At 42.3% G+C, this 17,308-nt stretch overlaps 1 pseudogene; it reads right to left on the bottom strand.

Annotated features, from left to right (window-relative positions):
* Positions 1-6,263: 6,263 nt before the first annotated feature.
* On the bottom strand, positions 6,264-7,733 carry LOC148035391 (uncharacterized; annotated as a pseudogene).
* Between the last annotated feature and the right edge of the window lie 9,575 nt (positions 7,734-17,308).

Here is a 17,308-nt window from a genome sequence, read left to right as displayed (position 1 = left end):
CGGGAACTTTTCTCAAAGTCTTCGACGAACAGAGGTTGATCGTCATCTCCGGAACAAGTAACGAGAACGATGACTTAGAATTTAACTATTACCCGATTCATGCTGTTTTAGAGGAACGGAATGGGACTATGCCTTATGGCAGAGAGGTCGAGCCTTGCTTCCCTCTCGTTTCCCATTCTCCTTGAACCAAGTGCAACGTGAATCCGCTTCGGACCTGGCGTTTCTGCGTAAAGTAGTTCGCTCGGGTCTGACGCTAATTGTTGCTAGCTAATGACCAAAGAGGGAAACCCAAATTCAGGTCGATCCTAAGTGGGAACGGCCAGGATACTTCCGCTACGTGGCAGACTCGGGAAGACCTAGATTGCAAAACCCGTAACATTCCATGGGAGTGCCGGTGGAGTTTTCTAGACATCCTTTCCGATGGACTGCTAAGACGTGTCCTGAATGGTTCTAGTGGACACGTTACAAAATGAGAACAAATTTGTGCACAACATCTAACATAGTCATGCTTACGTAATTAAGTAACACACATCACAATGGATAGGCCTAACCATAATCCATGTAGAACAATTTCAAAAAAGACATTATGGATATATGCTCATAATGGAGATTGGAAGCTATTTAATCAACATCTATCAAAGGGAAGAGTGTGCATTGAGCATGATTTTGGTATGTTGAAGAATAGATAGTGCATTTTGCATGACATGAATGTTGAGTTGTAACACATTCCTATGTACATATTAGTGGCATGTTGTGTCGTGCATAACTTCCTCATGGATACATTAGAGGATGAACTAAGAGAGGATGATATTGACCCTCATCCCAAAATGATAATGTACCAACTCATCCCGCAAGGTCAAAATGCATTGAGGGCCAAGCTCTAAGATTAGTAGTCTTTAATCAGTGGACCTTGTGTATGCAACTAGCTTGAGTTTTTTGTATGCCTCTTTCTTAGCAAAGCTAAGACTATGGCTTTGTATTTCTCCATCATGCATAGCATTTGTATTTCTCCATTGTACTTTGTAATCAACCCTCAATTGAAGTTCTTCTATGTCATTAACGTCAAGCAATCTACATGTCAATGTGGTTGAATCAATGTGTACATTCAATGTGTGTGTCAATGTAGTTCAACCAATGTGACATTCAATGTGTTAGTTAGTTAGATATATTTACTTAGGTGCTTAATGTATACTTCGTGAGACATACTTTATTGGGTACCTAGTGTACATACTTAGTTCCTTAGTGTACATAGTTAGATGCTCAGTTAAATACTTTAGGCTTAGTTAGATACTTAGATACTTAGATACTTAGTAGTTAGTAGTTAGATGCTTAATTAGTTAGGTGGTTACTTAGTGTATATATATACTTAGATACTTAGTACTTAGATATTTAGATACTTAAATACTTAGTAGATATTAGTTAGATGCTTAGTTAAATACTTAGTACTTAGATGCTTAGGTAGATACTTAGTTAGGTGGTCACTTAATGTGCATACTTAGATACTTAGAGATAGATGCTTTAGTTACTTAGATCATTAGTTACTTTGGTTCTTAGTTTCTTAGATACTTTGATACTTAGTTGGTTTGGTACTTTATTAGATAGTAGTTACATGCTTAGTTAAATACTTAGTATGGTCAGTTAGTGTGCATATTTAAAGACTTAGATTGATGCCTAGTTACTTAGATACTTAGTTACTTATTTACTTTGGTAGTTAGTGACTTAGATACTTAGATACTTAGATACTTAGTTAGATGCTTAGTTACTTAGATACTTAGATACTTAGTTAGATGCTTAGTTACTTTGATAGTTAGTTACTTAGATACTTAGTTAGATGCTTAGTTACTTAGATACTTTGGTACTTAATCAATTTGGTACTTTGTTAGATACTTTAATGGCTTGGGCTCTTAGTTAGATACTTTGATGCAATTAGAACAAGTTGTCTCTCTCAAATACCAATCTCTGTTAGCACATACTTGGTTACTTTTCTTCTTTAGATACATTAGGTACTAAGTACTTTTGGGCATTTTCAAACTAGTTCAAAAGTGACACAACTTTGTAAATGAGATGACATCTTGCATTAAGATCAAAAGAATAGAATACAAATGTAATTTCATGGGGGGGGTTGTATACCTTGTATTGGCAAGGAGTTGGGAAATTTGCAATTGAGTTTCTAGCCTCTTCTCTTCTAACACAATGTGCCTAAGCTCCACTTTTTTCAATGCTTGTGCCTAATGGCTCATGCCTTGCTTGAGTGTTGCACCAACATTGCCCATTGACATTATTTTCTACTTTTTGTTGCATTGGCCTCACATTTCTCTTCCAATAGATGGGTCCACATTGCTTTCTTTAGTCTTGTTCTCATCACACTTGTGCATAGCCCTCTTTATAATGGATGCCCCTCCATTTCTATGTCCTCCTCATGCGCCTCCAAGGGTTGTTCTGGGTCTTGACTTTTAGCTACTGGCACATTGGAATCCTCCTCATCATCTAGAGATAAAATGTTGAGACGAGAGCAAAATCATTTCCACCAAAAGCCCTTGAAGCCCATTGACCTTTGGGGTGGTTGATAGCATATCACCCATTCTTTCATAAAACTCCCATCTTGATTATTTTACACCTGATATAGCCTCTTGGCATGCTCTTTCATGTATGCCTTCTTTAAGTTATTTCACTTATTTTAGCATTGAGTCTCTGTGAATTCCATTCCACAACTTGCATTCATATCTCGAGCAAATTCAACCCAATGCTTAGTCTTCAAATTCCCTCAATTCAAAGAAATCAATTTATCCTAATAATAGTCAAGAAGAGTGAAAATTTGGAAAGAATACCAAATCTCATTCTTCTTTGTACAAGCAGTTGGCCCTTCCCACCGCTTGGGTTGGTGCTGGAGAGACTTTTTGCAAGGATAGAGTATTTCTTTGTGAAGAGGACTATCCAATGAGAGAGCTTACAAGTGATGGGTTTTTTATATGTACATTTGAAGAGGGTAGAGGGTTTGGGATGTTGGAAGAGGGTTGAGGACCTGGAACATCACTTGATGGTTGTGGGGTTGACATAGCTAGAGATTGAAATGGACTAGGCATAACAGGTTGGGATTCCAACACTATTTCATCTTCTAACTCATTAAGATCAAGGGTATCATGTGGACTACACAATGATTCCAAGAAACTATGGTGTGAGTTGAAAGATGGTCGTACAACACAACTTATAGCTTGCACAAAGAAATGTACATACTATATGTCAGTTATGCACTTATGCCAATAGAATTCCAACACAAGTTATGCACTTATGCATAAGAATGGGTGGACTAGGAATGGGTACAGTTAGAACTTATTAGAACAATTATTAATTTAATTTAAGATTTAAAACGTAGCCAGAAGGCGCGAGAGGAGAGGTGGGCGCAGATAGCTCGGGACAGGATGAGCAGCTTTTGAAGAGGAAGAAGAAGGGCAAACAGGGGAAGACAGAGTGTGGGAGGATCTCTGAGGGTAGGCGACTCCATAGCTCAAGCTTCAGCTCGACAGGCCATAGATGCAAATTACATTGGATCGATCGGGCAAATAGGGGAAGACAGAGTGCGGGAGGATCTCTGAGGGCAGGCGACTCCATAGCTCAAGCTTCAGCTCGACAGGCCATAGATGCAAATTACGTTGGATCGATCGGAAGATAGGGAAGGGATGATGACAACAGACTAAGCCGTAGATGGCAAAGGGATGAGGGCAGAAGCTAGTTGGGCTACAGACGGCGAAGGGAAGAGGGCACCAAATGGTAGCAGACGACTGTAGCGACTGGACTGGACTGTAGCACCCACCAATGGAAATGACAAAGCGAACAGAAACGGCATCCACCAATGGAAATGGCAAAGCGAACTAGAGGAGCTTATTGACTAACGAATTGTAATGTTGCCCAGATAGCCAATCACAGCGAAAGCAACTTCAACTACTTCAAAGAACTTGCATGCAATACCCAAATGCAGAGGCCTGATGTTTATGTGCGCGATGGTGGGGAGACACAGATTGTGAATCGACACAAGCTCCCGGCTTTGAGCAGTGCAGTAGGGTTTAATGTGGGGCTTCCTCAACCTTTTCTTTCCTGTCATTGGCGGCCTCTCCAGGGTCTTTGTCGTGTGGCTCCCGCTCAACTTCCATAGTGTGCTGTTGCGCTTCTTCCATGAGGTCCTCGAGGAGAATGTGCACGGGAAGATCGTCATCATAACCGGGGATTAATCTGGCATCGGTGAGGTATGATCAGAAACTTGTATTTTATTGAATTTCTGTCATAGCTAGACAAATTTTAGCAATTTGGTGTTCTCATGACTAATCTGCCATATGGTGAAAGGAAGATAAATACAATCAATGACATTGCCAATGGGATAACATCAATTCCAGTAGGGATGAATCCCATATACAACAGTAAATTGTATATAATGCAAAAGATGATTGATGATGATGAGAGTGAGAACCTGGGAGGATGGGTTCAGTCGGCATATAATGCAAAAGATTGGTAGAGAGTGATAGATCCAACTTTATTGCTCCATCCTAATGGATATCAAAATGATTCATCAATAGAACGTCTAGATGAAGTTTATGGAGTCTTGAAAATAGCTTTGCTCTGCGTGAACCACATCCCAAAAGATCGTCCATCGATGAGGGAGATCCTGGATGTGCTGTGCGGCTTGCTCTTGGAGAAGCGAAAGGCTCAACATATAATAAATATGGACTCAGCAACAGCAGAAGCTCAGGATAGTCCTGACTCCTGTCTCTGATAGTCTGCCAGCTTTAATGGGCTCAGCATGCAGCAGAAGCTCAGCTGCTTAGGATAGTCCTGTCTCTGATAATCTGCCAGCTTTAATGTAATGGTCTTGACTTTTGAACATGCACTCGTCTCCGACTCCGTCTCCAAGCTCGGTTATAGCCCTTCAGCTGCCAGCAGTACCAAGCCAATGTCCTTTACCTGCCTATATTAACAACAATGCTCTCTATTATTAATAGGAGCACACCACCTAGTTAGTCACAGTATGAATTACTTATCTCTGAAAAGGGACAACACTAGCTGGGGGTACGTTAGTGTTCAAGTTTTCTCACTCTCAATGTTCAAAATGTGTGATAATATTTCAAGGACTAGGATGGTGTGAGGTTTTCTCATCTAATGTTCGCTATGTGTACTAGCCTGTCAAAACCAGATTAATTCAAACCAGAGCTCTATGCAAGCTGTGACAAATAGTTTATTTAGTAATTATTTACATCAGAGCTTTGCCAGTTGCGAAACACATGTAGAATCCATGTATCATGAATTTCCATGCATCATTGTCCTACCATAATCAGCATCAACATCACAATGTGAGATTTGCTGGAGCTGGACTAGCTGCTGCCACATTAAGGCAGTTGCAGTAGCTGGTTGATCAGATAAGTTCAATTAACAGTAATTTGAAGCAAGCTCAGATGATAAGGCAACATCAAATCGCGCAATTGATGCAATCTGGAGGCCACAAGCAGCAATCATGTACTCCTCTCGATCATATGTTCACTGCTGGCTCGATGCATCACCTTGACTCTCATAAGGTTAGTTCTATGTGTAGTAGTTTATATATATGATGGCAATAATTGGCTTTGAGTAAGGATTTCTATATTGTATACACTATCTGATGCCCATGGAGTTTTAGACAAAGTCCCACCATAATTCCCACATTGTGAATTACTACAACATCATAAGCTTCTACAAGGGAGGGACCACAAGTCAGCCTCTGAGGTGAAAGCCAGCAGTCCCTTGCCCCCAAAAACACCTACCTAGGTGTGTGGTGCCTCCTAAGAAAAAGCTCATGATATTGAACACTATAAGGAAAAACAAGGGAAAAGAGCCCCTTTTCCCACATGGGAAAATATTAGAGGCCTTGTGATGGTGAACTGTTGTATAGGTTGTAGCATCAGATCTTCAGGATCATAAGGCTAAGAGTAACACTCATATCACCACAACAACAACTATGACTAATTTTGATGAGAGTAGTACCATCATCATCATCATCATGTGGCTGAGCAGCACTGCAGTATACACCCAGCAGCTGAAACAATCTCCCATAGCTAGTAGTGCATGTGATCATCACCCCCATCAAGCACCTGCTAGATCAACACCAAATTCAGGCCCATTTAAGGTACTGACCCATAATGATCAATATTCTGCACACTCTGCATGATTTTACCTGACAATGATCATTATCTCATTATCATCATCATCACAATCTGCATGATTTGCTCTTACAATGATCATTATCTCATCATCATAATCTGCCTTGCTGAAATGATCTGCAATTTCTGATTCACAATGCCCTGCAATGTAACAGTTCTACCCTTGTGGCAAAACTCAAGAGATAAGGCATTCAAACCTATACTGATTTTCCCCAATGATTACAGCCAATCACAACCTAGGACAGCATCTATTGGCCCCATATCCAATGCCAGAAGATCACCTGCAAACTCATAATCATCAGAGAACTTGATCTTGGCATCCAGGCAACAATGTCTGCTGATCATATGTTGTCCATTCGATATATCCACTTTCAGACCATGGTCTATCTCTGTAGCAACCAATCCCACTCTTTGCAATGTTCTGCAATTAATGAAACTGTGAGTGCTACCACTGTCTACCAATACATGAATAGATCTGCCATTAATCATTCATTCCAACCTGATTGTGTCAGCATTTTTGGCACCCATCAAGGCATGAAGTGAGATGGTATACAGTGTAGATTGGGCATCCCAATAAATCTTCTCATCATCCACAGGGACATTACCATTAGCATCACCTCTGACATGAAAAGGCATTGTAGGTTGATGCTCCAACATAGAGAGTGTTGGCTTACGGCCTTTCCTGCCACATGTAGGTTGAATATCAATCTCATGCATCACACGAGTGGTTTGCTCAATAGCCCCACCCGGATCAAAGGGAAATGCAGTCCCCTTTGTGGCTTCTGGTCAGGAGATTCATCTGCATCATGAGCTCCTGTCAATTCCTCATGAGAGACATCATGGGCGTGTGCTACATCAGCCACTTCATCATCATCTGATAATTCAATTTTCATGCTGAGTTTGGTGGAGTTGACATTCTTCATTTTGCACACATCTCAGTGCTCAGGTGTCCATTTCTCTCTACACCTAAAGCATAAATTTGCCTTTTTCCTACTATCCATTATGGCCCTGGAATGTTGTTTAACTTCTGATTTGTCAAAACCAGAACTGGGTTTGACACCTGACTTTGCATCCATGGGCCTGTATGGCTTTGCATATGGCATTTTACTCCCAGTAACCGTTGGATATCGTGGAAAGGGGGCAGCTGCTGATTTCTTATCGATCTAATCAACAAACTTTGTCTTCCTATCAGCCTCATAAATAGTACCATAGGAGCTACCTGACAAATGCTTATACTTGCCATTATATTTTGGCTCAAACGCCTCAGCAAGATGGGCTACTCGCTCAATGGTTTGAGGATTATGAGCTCTCACATCAGCAGCCACAGAGGGATTTAAGCCTTGTATAAAATGCAGCAGCTTCCCCTTCTTGGAAATGTCCTGTACAAATAAGGAAAGCCTCAGGAAATATCCTGTACCATTGACACATTTAACTAAAAAGGATGTATCTTTTGTGTGGGCTGAGCCTCAGGAAAAGTCCTTTCAGTTATGGAAGAAGATGGTTTTTGTTGCACCTGTTTTGCAATCACCAGAATGGTCTTTACCTTGTCATATTTTTGTTGATGCCTCGAATATGGAAATTGGGGCAGTTCTAATGCAGGAGAAGGTGAAGGGCTGGTATAGGCCAGTTTACTATGCTAGCAGGGTTTTGTCATCTGCAGAAAGGAATTATGCTGTGACTGAACGGGAAGCTTTAGGCATGATCTATTCTCTGAATAAATTCAAACATTATTTACTAGGGAACAGGGTCATTTTTCATGTGGACCATTAGGCTCTGTTATATTTGATTAAAAAACCTCTGCTGTGATAGGAAGGTTGGCCAGGGGGATGCTTTTATTACAAGAGTTTGCTTTTATGATAGTTCATATCCCAGGGAAAAAACATGCTATTGCAGATTACTTTAGTAGGTTGGAAATAGGTGAACCACCCATTGGTGTGGATGATGAATTGCCTGATGCATCACTTTTTGAGGTTCAGGTTGTTGAATCGGATTCTTGGTATGATCAATTGTTATCATTTTTGCTTGATGGAACTATATCAACTAAGTTCACCCCAGGTCAAAGAAGAATGTTTGCTTTGAAGTCTAGGCCTTTTTTGGTGATTGCTGGAGCACTTTATAAGAAAGGCATAGATCAAATAATAAGAAGATGTGTGCCACATTTTGAACAGAAAACTATATTGCAAGAAGCACATTATGGTGCAGCAGGTGGGCATTTTTCTGGTGAGATTACAGGGAAGAAAAATTTGCACATTGGATTATGGTAGCCGACTGTATTGAAGGATGCATTTGATTTTGCCAAAAGTTGTGTAATTTGTTAGAAGAGTGGTCAGCCAGATAATGCAGATAGAATATCTGATCACCCAGTTTTGCCCTTAGAACCATTCCAAAAGTGGGGCATGGATTTTGTTGGACCAGTTAAGCCAACCACTCCAAGAGGGAACATGTATATTCTTGTTGCTACTGATTACTGCACAAAATGGATTGAAGCAGTAGCACTTAAGGATAATAAGGCTGCCAGTGTAGCCAGATTTCTTTACCACAATATAATGACACGATTTGGATGTTCGGTGGAGTTGGTAAGTGATAGAGGTTCTCATTTCCTTAATGCTGTGATTGTTGATTTGACTAGTACTCATATGATTATGCACAAGAAGTCTACAGCCTACCATCCTCAGGCGAATGGTCAGACAAAGAGTACTAATAAGACATTGATAAGAATCCTCAAAAGAATTGTGGTGGAAAATCAGAAGGACTGGGATGAGAAATTGGATTCAGCTTTATGGTCTTTCAAAACAGCCTTTAAGGTGACAACAGGTATGACTCCGTTTCATTTGGTTTACGGGTTAGAGGCTGTTGTACCAATGGAATATGTGGCACCCAGTTTGAGGGTAACAGCTGAAAAGATGAGTCCAAATTTGTCTGTCCAACATAGATGCAAATATCTGATGCAGTTGGAAGAGGATAGGTTTATCAGTTCTTATATCACTGAACTTACTTTGAGGTATAAAGGGCCGTATCAGATTATTGAAGATTTAGGTCAGGGAACCTTTGTGGTTGCTTATGTGTTTGGCACACGAGTTGAAAAACCTATTAATGGGTTCAGGTTAAAAAAATTTCAGGGGAGACCACCTCATTTGGATCTTCCAACATTAGCTCTGATACAGCCTGATGTTCTTGAAACTGTTACAGCAGGAACAGATGATGCAACCAAGAGTTTTTTTCTGTGTATTACTTCAAATATGAATATATTTTCAGGGCATTGGATGAGCAGGTGCAGGAGTTAAAGCATCAGTTCACTATGAAGACAGTAGTGGTGGATGTATCAGCACCAGAACTCGAGATTCCTGATGAGGATGTTGCAGAGCTAGCTTCTATTCCAGTAACTACAGATCTACCAGAGGTGGAGGAGTTTGCAGGGATGGATGTTCCTAAAAGTGATGTCACTTCCACTATGCAAGCTGAGCAGGTTTCTGATCTTCCTCCTGAGAACTGATGCAGCAGTAGTTTTTTGTTATGGCCAGCATTTTGCCTGATCAAAGGATGTATGGATCCAAGTCTAATTTCTTCGAAATCCACCACCAGGCTGTGCCATGTGTTGAAGCTCAGTCTAGATCTAGTAAATAACTGCTTAGTTGTATCTTGCTTAGCCATAGTTCTACTCGGTCAGATTCTGTTAGAAAGTTGCTGAATCAGAATTTACCCAAGATGTCTTGTGAAATGGAAGTTAGGTCTTCATAACTGTAGTCTCGTACTCTATATTAAGTTCTTGTAGCCGTCTGTTTGGTAGACGAAAGCAATGTACACAACTGGGTGCTGAATCTGATATATGGTATTTACAAATTGTCTTTAAGCCTTCTCTCTATCATTCTCATAGCAGTCCATTTCTTGCTGTGTAGGATTCTTGTCTTCAGTTGAAATGGGTGTTGCTCCATCTGTTTGCCCCTCCACTTGAGTGCTTGTCTAAATCTGTGTGGGTGGAATACCCTAAACAATCTCGGTGAGTGGGTGGCATAGAAAAAGGCTGAGAAGAGGACTGGCCTCTCTCCCAACTGCCCTGAAACCCAACACCCAATCCAAGCATGTTGGCCGTGGGCGGAAATATGCCAGTAGGCCGGCCCAAAATGGACGGCTCAACCAATGAAATCTATGAGCCAAATGGCGGCCTGGAATCAGAAAAACAAGTGCTCGAAGGCACATGAAAGGCATCACCTATATCAACATAATCCCCATGCTGGCGTGCATGCATAGAACCAGCATCATAAGTGCGACGGCCATCAGCCCCATAAATCCCCTATGTGGGTTAGGAAAATCACCCTGGCTATCCGACTGATCCCCGTGCTGGGGTGCGGCCTGCTTACCCTTATCATGCATACTGATGGCAGTAGTGATCTGCTGCCTAATGTTCTGATCCATCTGGGTGATAACTGTATCGTGCATAGCCATAGCAGTGGTGAGCTGCTGCCCCAACTACTGACCCATCTGTTGAAAAGCCCCCTGAAGCATCGAGGCCAATGCATCCAAAAACTGTCTATAGGCATAGTAGGAACTAGCTGTGAGGGAGGTACACCCTCTGTAACTGGCATCTACTCCTGCTGAGCAACACAATCGCCATGCTGAAACGTCTCATCTGATCGGGGTGCATGCTTGGGGGCCATGAGTGCGTGATGGAGTCGATGAAGAGGCTTGAAGAAAACTCGGTGAAGAGGATGGAGAGAATGCTCGAAATGAGCCACAAAGGTGGCTGAGAAGGGCCCAGAACACGGCTGTAGAAGTGCCCAAAAAGAGGGTTTTTTTTTTTGGGAAGTCCTGGGACAGTCCTAGCCTAGCTAGGACTGCTAGGACTGTCCTAGTTTATCTAGGACCGTTAGGACTGTCCTAGCCTAACTAGGACTGTTTGGACTAGACTAACTAAACTAACTCACAATTAACGAATTAATTACCCCTCAGGTTAACTAACCTTACTAACATTAGGAAATAGATTAGAAAATTAGTCTAAGGTATGAAAACGGTGGTGGAAATGGTGGCCAGCGGAAGGCGCGGGCAGGTGTCGGAAATGGTGGCAAAGGAACGATGGAATCGCGACAGTGTATGACAACGAGGGGTGCACCAAACAAGCGCAAAGAGATTGTCAATCCGGTGGATATGGAACCCGGTGGAGATGGCGTATTCCGGTGGAGATGGCGCGATGGCGGGGTGGTGGAGATTGCAGGCCGGTGGAGATGGCGTATTACTACCTCGTGGTCGAGCAACACTGGCGAAGATGATGGCAGGCAGTAATGGTGACGTGAACAGAAAAAAAAGACGCACGGAACTGTAGCGAATGGACAGAGCAGTGAGGGCGACGTGAGGCAGAGAAGTGACGGTTGAAGCGAGGCTGTTGGTTTCTCCAAACGAAATGTTGAGTTCGTGATTGGCGGAAGCAAACGGAATGGCTCACTAGTGGAATCGGTGCGTGAGCGAGTTTGGCCGCCCTGAGTGCCTTGATTCCAATCGACCTGCACTCTCTTTCACGTACTGGATTCCGCTTGGTTCACCTAGATAACAATAGTTCTTTCCATTGATGCAAAGCTGCTCTGTAGGTGCCAGAATTTTAGGCTTTGATACCAACGCAATGAAGGGGAATTGGGAGATGGAGGAAAGCCACGGAAGGCAAGGGAAGATAGAGAAGGAAGGGGAGATAGGAGTAGCGTGAATTGAGAGAGAGCACAGGTGAGGAAGGAAGGCGATTGAGTTGGAGATTAGATGTCAAATCAAATAGGTACCTTACAATCCTTTTGGGGTTGACTTATATAGTCCCCCACATTTCTCACATTTCCCCTACTATTTTCCCATCCATTTTCCACATAAAATCCATGCTTTTCCCACCTTCATTACAGAGAGAATGTAGTGTTCAAGACAACTTTTTTAGTGAATTCAATCACAATTCTATTGCTAATAATACAACATTGTGAACAAATCGTGATTAGTTTTCTTAACACGAGATATTAGTGTGATAATGGCTTGTACTAATAATTCCAACTAGTTTTCTTGTATAGGAAAATTTTACTATATCTGTAGTTTCAACTAGTTTTCTTATCTAGGAATATTTTACTAGATCATCAACTAGGAATTTTAAAAATTTTCTATATAGAAATATTTTACTAGATCATTAACTTGTAAAGTGTTCCACTTTTACTAGTTGAGACTTTTTCTAGATACTTTGATAAGTATCTAGAAAATCTCTCTTTTTTTACTATATGGAAAAGTGTTTAAAGTTCCTTGTGTTATACGTGTGTGATATACCCCTCGTGGCTAGGTATGAACAAGATTCAAATCATTACAAATACTAGTCAGTATCATCGGTGGCGGCCGCGTCAATGCGCCTCCAGTGCCCCCTCTATCTGATCCTAATAGCATTCATGTCCATTGTCATCAGTTATGGCAACATTATGGAGGAAGTAGATGCCACATTGTAGCTGTGGGTTTACAGCCTCCTAACAGTGGCTATCCAGAGAACTCGTCATGGATATCGCTCTTGGCGTTAGCCTTGTTGGCTCAAGGCACACCTGGATTATTCTGGGGTGCTATCTCGGCAGATGCGGTAGAGTCAACTTGTTAGTTGATCGAGGCTGGATATCTCACCATCCCTGCTACTGTCACTCCTTACCGTATGTGGATTGTGTGTGCGGTTCACTCTCAATTTACTGTTTGTATTGCTTTGTTTCTTTGCATACTCACTTCTATACCATGTATGTGTACTAGATCCAAGCCACTGCGGGCTGCGATGCATCATCAAACTCCCTTGATGGTGTAGAGATTGTCTTCATCGATGATACAGGTGTCACCAATGTTGTAAGTGGCTGCTTGTTTTGAGTATGTACTATTATAGACATGCTTATGTTGTGCAACTATGCTGACATAGTTTCTTTTCCTATTTATTGAGCTCTTTGATCATATGTGATGACAATGCTTGGACTGTGGAGTGCGAACTTTATAATATGGGAGATGATGTCAACTCCTTGTATAAAGATGGGACCTCAACAAGTACTCTCACAACTGATCCATCAATGATGGTCGCATCCTCTTCCACCACATCAACCACCATCGAAGTTGATGTTTCTAACTTTACTGCTGAATATGAGCCTCTCACTCTTGCATCTTAAAATAATGGACGACATCTCATTGACGTCTCACCCATTTGTGTTGGTGAAGGTTATCTTTCTGTATCTATGGTCTATTATTCACTAATATTTAAGAAAAAGACCATTCTCTTTCATGGTTTGTTAAAATGATCAAAACATTGGTTCTTCAACATAGTACAGACATTCATGGATCATCATTCCATAACCTTTCTTCATGCACTCATGTATGTGCAGATCAAACCTACACACATACATGTATATATGGGTATTACATTGTTATCATCTTATGACTAATATTAGTTTCTCACACATATATGTATGTCAAACTATAATATCTCTGATCTCTAAACGGCATTCCTCACAAGAACCTCCTCTTGATAGGAGGCCAAAAGGAAAATTGTTGAAATTATGGTAATTTTTTTAATTATCCCCCTTTCCCCCAACGGACTGTCGTGCTGGAGAAGAGGGGAATAACAAGCGTGATTAGGATCCTTGCTGGAGCTTGCAAAAGGGTGAAGGCCATGCGTAAGGCCGCGTGGGGGAGGGAGGATCCCCTCCCCTCAGCTATAAAAGCTTGTGGAAGGGGAGTAGAAGAGTGGGTAGCCATCACGCTGCAGTGGAGGGCTGTGAGAGAGGGCGTAAAGTTGGTCCTGAGGGAGGAGGCGATAGTCATCGTGACGCTGCCATAGAGCTAGAAGAGGGAGCAAATCGTTGCCGTAGATGAAGTAGTTCGCTCAGGTTCGATGCTAGTTGACATTTAGGGAAAGCCCTGATTCAGGTCCGTACTAAGTGGGAATGGCCATAATACTTTCGCTACATGGCAAACGCGGAAAGTCCTAGATCGCAAACCCCGTAACATTCCATGGGAGTGCCGAATCGCTGCCATAGACAAAGGAGAAGCTCGCGGAGCTGCCACCAGAACGCCACCGTCTGATCGTCTGGCATCCATCTTCAATCCCTTCGCCACATGTTGAAGCTCCCTCCCCCCCCCCCCCCCCCCCAAGGATCCAAAGCCCCTTTCCCGTGGGCCTTTCCTACTATTGCCTTTGCAAAGCGGGTTTTTATAACCCCACCCCCCGGGATTTACACCCTTCACAAGCACCCCCTTTTTTCCCCCTTTTTTTTTCATTCCATCCAAGCCCTTCAAAAGCCCATGTACCTCAGAAATTAAGCCCTTTTCCCCCCTTGGATTCCCCCACAAGCTCCCATTAGCTCGAGGTTCTAAACCCCCTTCCCTATTTTCCTCTCAAGTGGGTTCTTGTTACCCTGGGATCTTTTAAAATTGCGTTTCATTTGCCTTCCCAAAGCAATCTTTTACACCCCTTCTTCCTTGAAGTTTAAGGAGGAAACCTATCAAGCCTTCTAAAGCCGGTTCCAAAAGACGAAGAAATTAATCAAGGAGGCCAAATCACAAAGGAAGTTTCGCGTGCGAAGGAGACGGCCAAGATCATAAATCTGCGACGAAGGCGAGAAGGTCGAAGTCTTGATGGCTTCTAAGAAGGCACAAGGCACAACCGCAGGAGGATCATCTCCTAACATCCATGTGGACATTTCACCACAAGTCCAGGTTTTTCTTCCTAAATTTGATTTATGTCGTAATATTTCAATTGTGCATGGATCATTTATGAAATGAGGATGTATGTTTTCTCGATTGAGAATACTTTGGCTAATAGCTCACAATTGAGGGATTTGGTCATTAGTATTTTTCAATGAAATTAACAAAATAAAGTGAGCATAAGATTTCTATGCATTCCTAGCAAGTGGTTTTTATGCATTGCAAAGTAATGAAATTAGAACTAATGCCCATCTTTACAAGACGAAATTATGATAGTACACTTCGATTATGCATGGAAGGAATAAACCGCATATCGCTCTTATTGACAAAGCTGAAACCCTTATACCCTAAAGACTTGCCCACATTCATGGAATGTAGGGACTCTAGGACGTACATACAAGAGATGGCCTAGGGTTTTTACCCTAAGGATCTCTCGCTAAAAGGATGAAACTCGATTTGAATTTGGAACCTTAGAACTGACAATGTTGGCCTAGTGCAATCGGAAACGGATTGTTATGAAGACACTCTAACCCTATTTCCTATCCAGTCATGATTTCGTGATTAGGAGACCCCATTTGATGGTAAAATATTCCCATAGTTTTGATGCGACACATGTGCAATAAGTTGTAATATCGCATGATCTTGTGAGTTGATCACAAGGGAATGGCCAATTCCTCGAAATGAGATTGGCATATTCTTACGCAAGTTTATCTTGCAAGAGGATGAATAATCGTGCTGATATAGTACCTCTCTTCGGTAAAGTAACCAAGATATGGGGATTAGATATTTGCTTGGAAGCAAAAGTCCAATCAGTAAATTAGAATAACATATTTACTGTTAATTAATCTTAAGGTTTTGATTAAGTCGTGTTATTAGGGTACGGCCCTAACCCAAGGATAAAAGGGTTAACAAACAAACCCTTGGGGATCTTGCCAAGTTGCAATTGATCCCGGATCGAGTGTTGAATGCATTCGGAAAGAAGGATTCGCTCCTTAGCAGTTGGCCAAAATAACGACCACTGTAAATGATTGTGCTTGTAACAGTTTAAAGAGCACTGCTTGCTTTGTTTGCTCAAAAAATTAAAGGATGAATGAATATCTAATGCTTCAGGTTGAAGGCCTGAAGGGAGAGGTAGCTTCAGTTACCCCCGACTGCCTGCCTGACCCTAAGTAAGGGGGTTGTTAACCGCACTGAGAAGGAGGACCGAATTTGCTGCGAGAGGTCTCTCCGTTGAGGGCTACTTGGAGCAAGAGGACGCTTGGCTACCAGGGGGTCTCTAGCCGTAAATCCGTCGCCTTCTAGGCCCTGCACAAGAGGCCAACGTGACTCGGGATGGGATCTCGACGCCCGCATACTAGTCTATGGGCGGAATCTTGGATAGTAATCCCTCTGGATTGCTGGATAGCCTTCGGGTGGCTTATGGATAAGCCTACGGGTTGGACAGCACAAAGATCGTTCAAAGGACATGAACAACAAGGGCGTTGACCTAAAGTCTAAGTTATAATAATCCTGATTTACGCTGTTTTAGGGAAACGGAATGGGACTATGCTTTATGACAGAGAGGTTGAGCTTGCATCCCTCTCCTTTCCCATTCTCCTTGAACCAAGTGCAGCGTGGATCCGCTTTGGACTTGGCGTTTCTATGTAAAGTAGTTCACTCGGGTTCGATGCTAGTTGACGTTTAGGAAATGACCATTAGGGAAAGCCCTCGGTCCTAAGTGGGAACGGTCAGAATACTTCCGCTACATGGCAGATGTGGAAAGTCCTAGATTGCAAACCCCATTGTTACTGTGTTTCCCGCAGCACAGAGGAGCTTTTTACAAAGTCCCAAATCCTTTTTGGGCCATGTAAAAAAGGGAAAAGGGGATGATCGCCAAAAAAGGATTTAGGGCTTTATATATAAAGTTGAAAAGTGAATGAGAAGCTCATTCTTTTGGTGTGTCGCAAAAAGAGTCTTCTTCTTCTCTCCTTCTTGCTTGTGTGTGCTCTTGAGAGAGGGAGTGTGAGAGCGTGAGGGAGTGAGTGTGTGTGGGAGTGAGGGATCAAGAGGGTGAAGCTCTTCACCATCTCCTCTTCTCTTCTTCTCTTCTCTTCTCTTCTATTCTCTTCTCTTCCCTTGCACGCGCGGCTATGGAGGATGGAACTTGGAGATGGAGGAGGCTTGAGGATGCTTGAGCTAGCATCAAGAATCATGGAGCTACTAGAGTGCAAGAGAGAGGAGGGTGCTCGGTCAAGCATCAAGGTAGGCTCACTACACTTGTAGGATCAATGGTGTGTCCGCTAGGTGAGAGATAGCCATTAGAGCTCACTTGGAATGCTTAAAACAATAAGCGGTCCGTCGGTCTTGGCGGTTGAGCGAAAGCTCCCACATTTTGGTTCCATTTCCAGGACCAACGAATTCAAGCTTGAGCACTTGCGCGCCTCATATCGAGCATCGAAGTAGGATATTCA

Source organism: Lygodium microphyllum, chromosome 6 (genome assembly GCF_053477565.2).
Source record: "Lygodium microphyllum isolate KBCC chromosome 6, Lygodium_microphyllum_v1.1.10, whole genome shotgun sequence".
Lineage (NCBI taxonomy): Eukaryota > Viridiplantae > Streptophyta > Polypodiopsida > Schizaeales > Lygodiaceae > Lygodium > Lygodium microphyllum.
The sequence above is the reverse complement of the archived record's forward strand: the minus strand, read 5'-3'. Positions and strand labels throughout refer to the sequence as shown.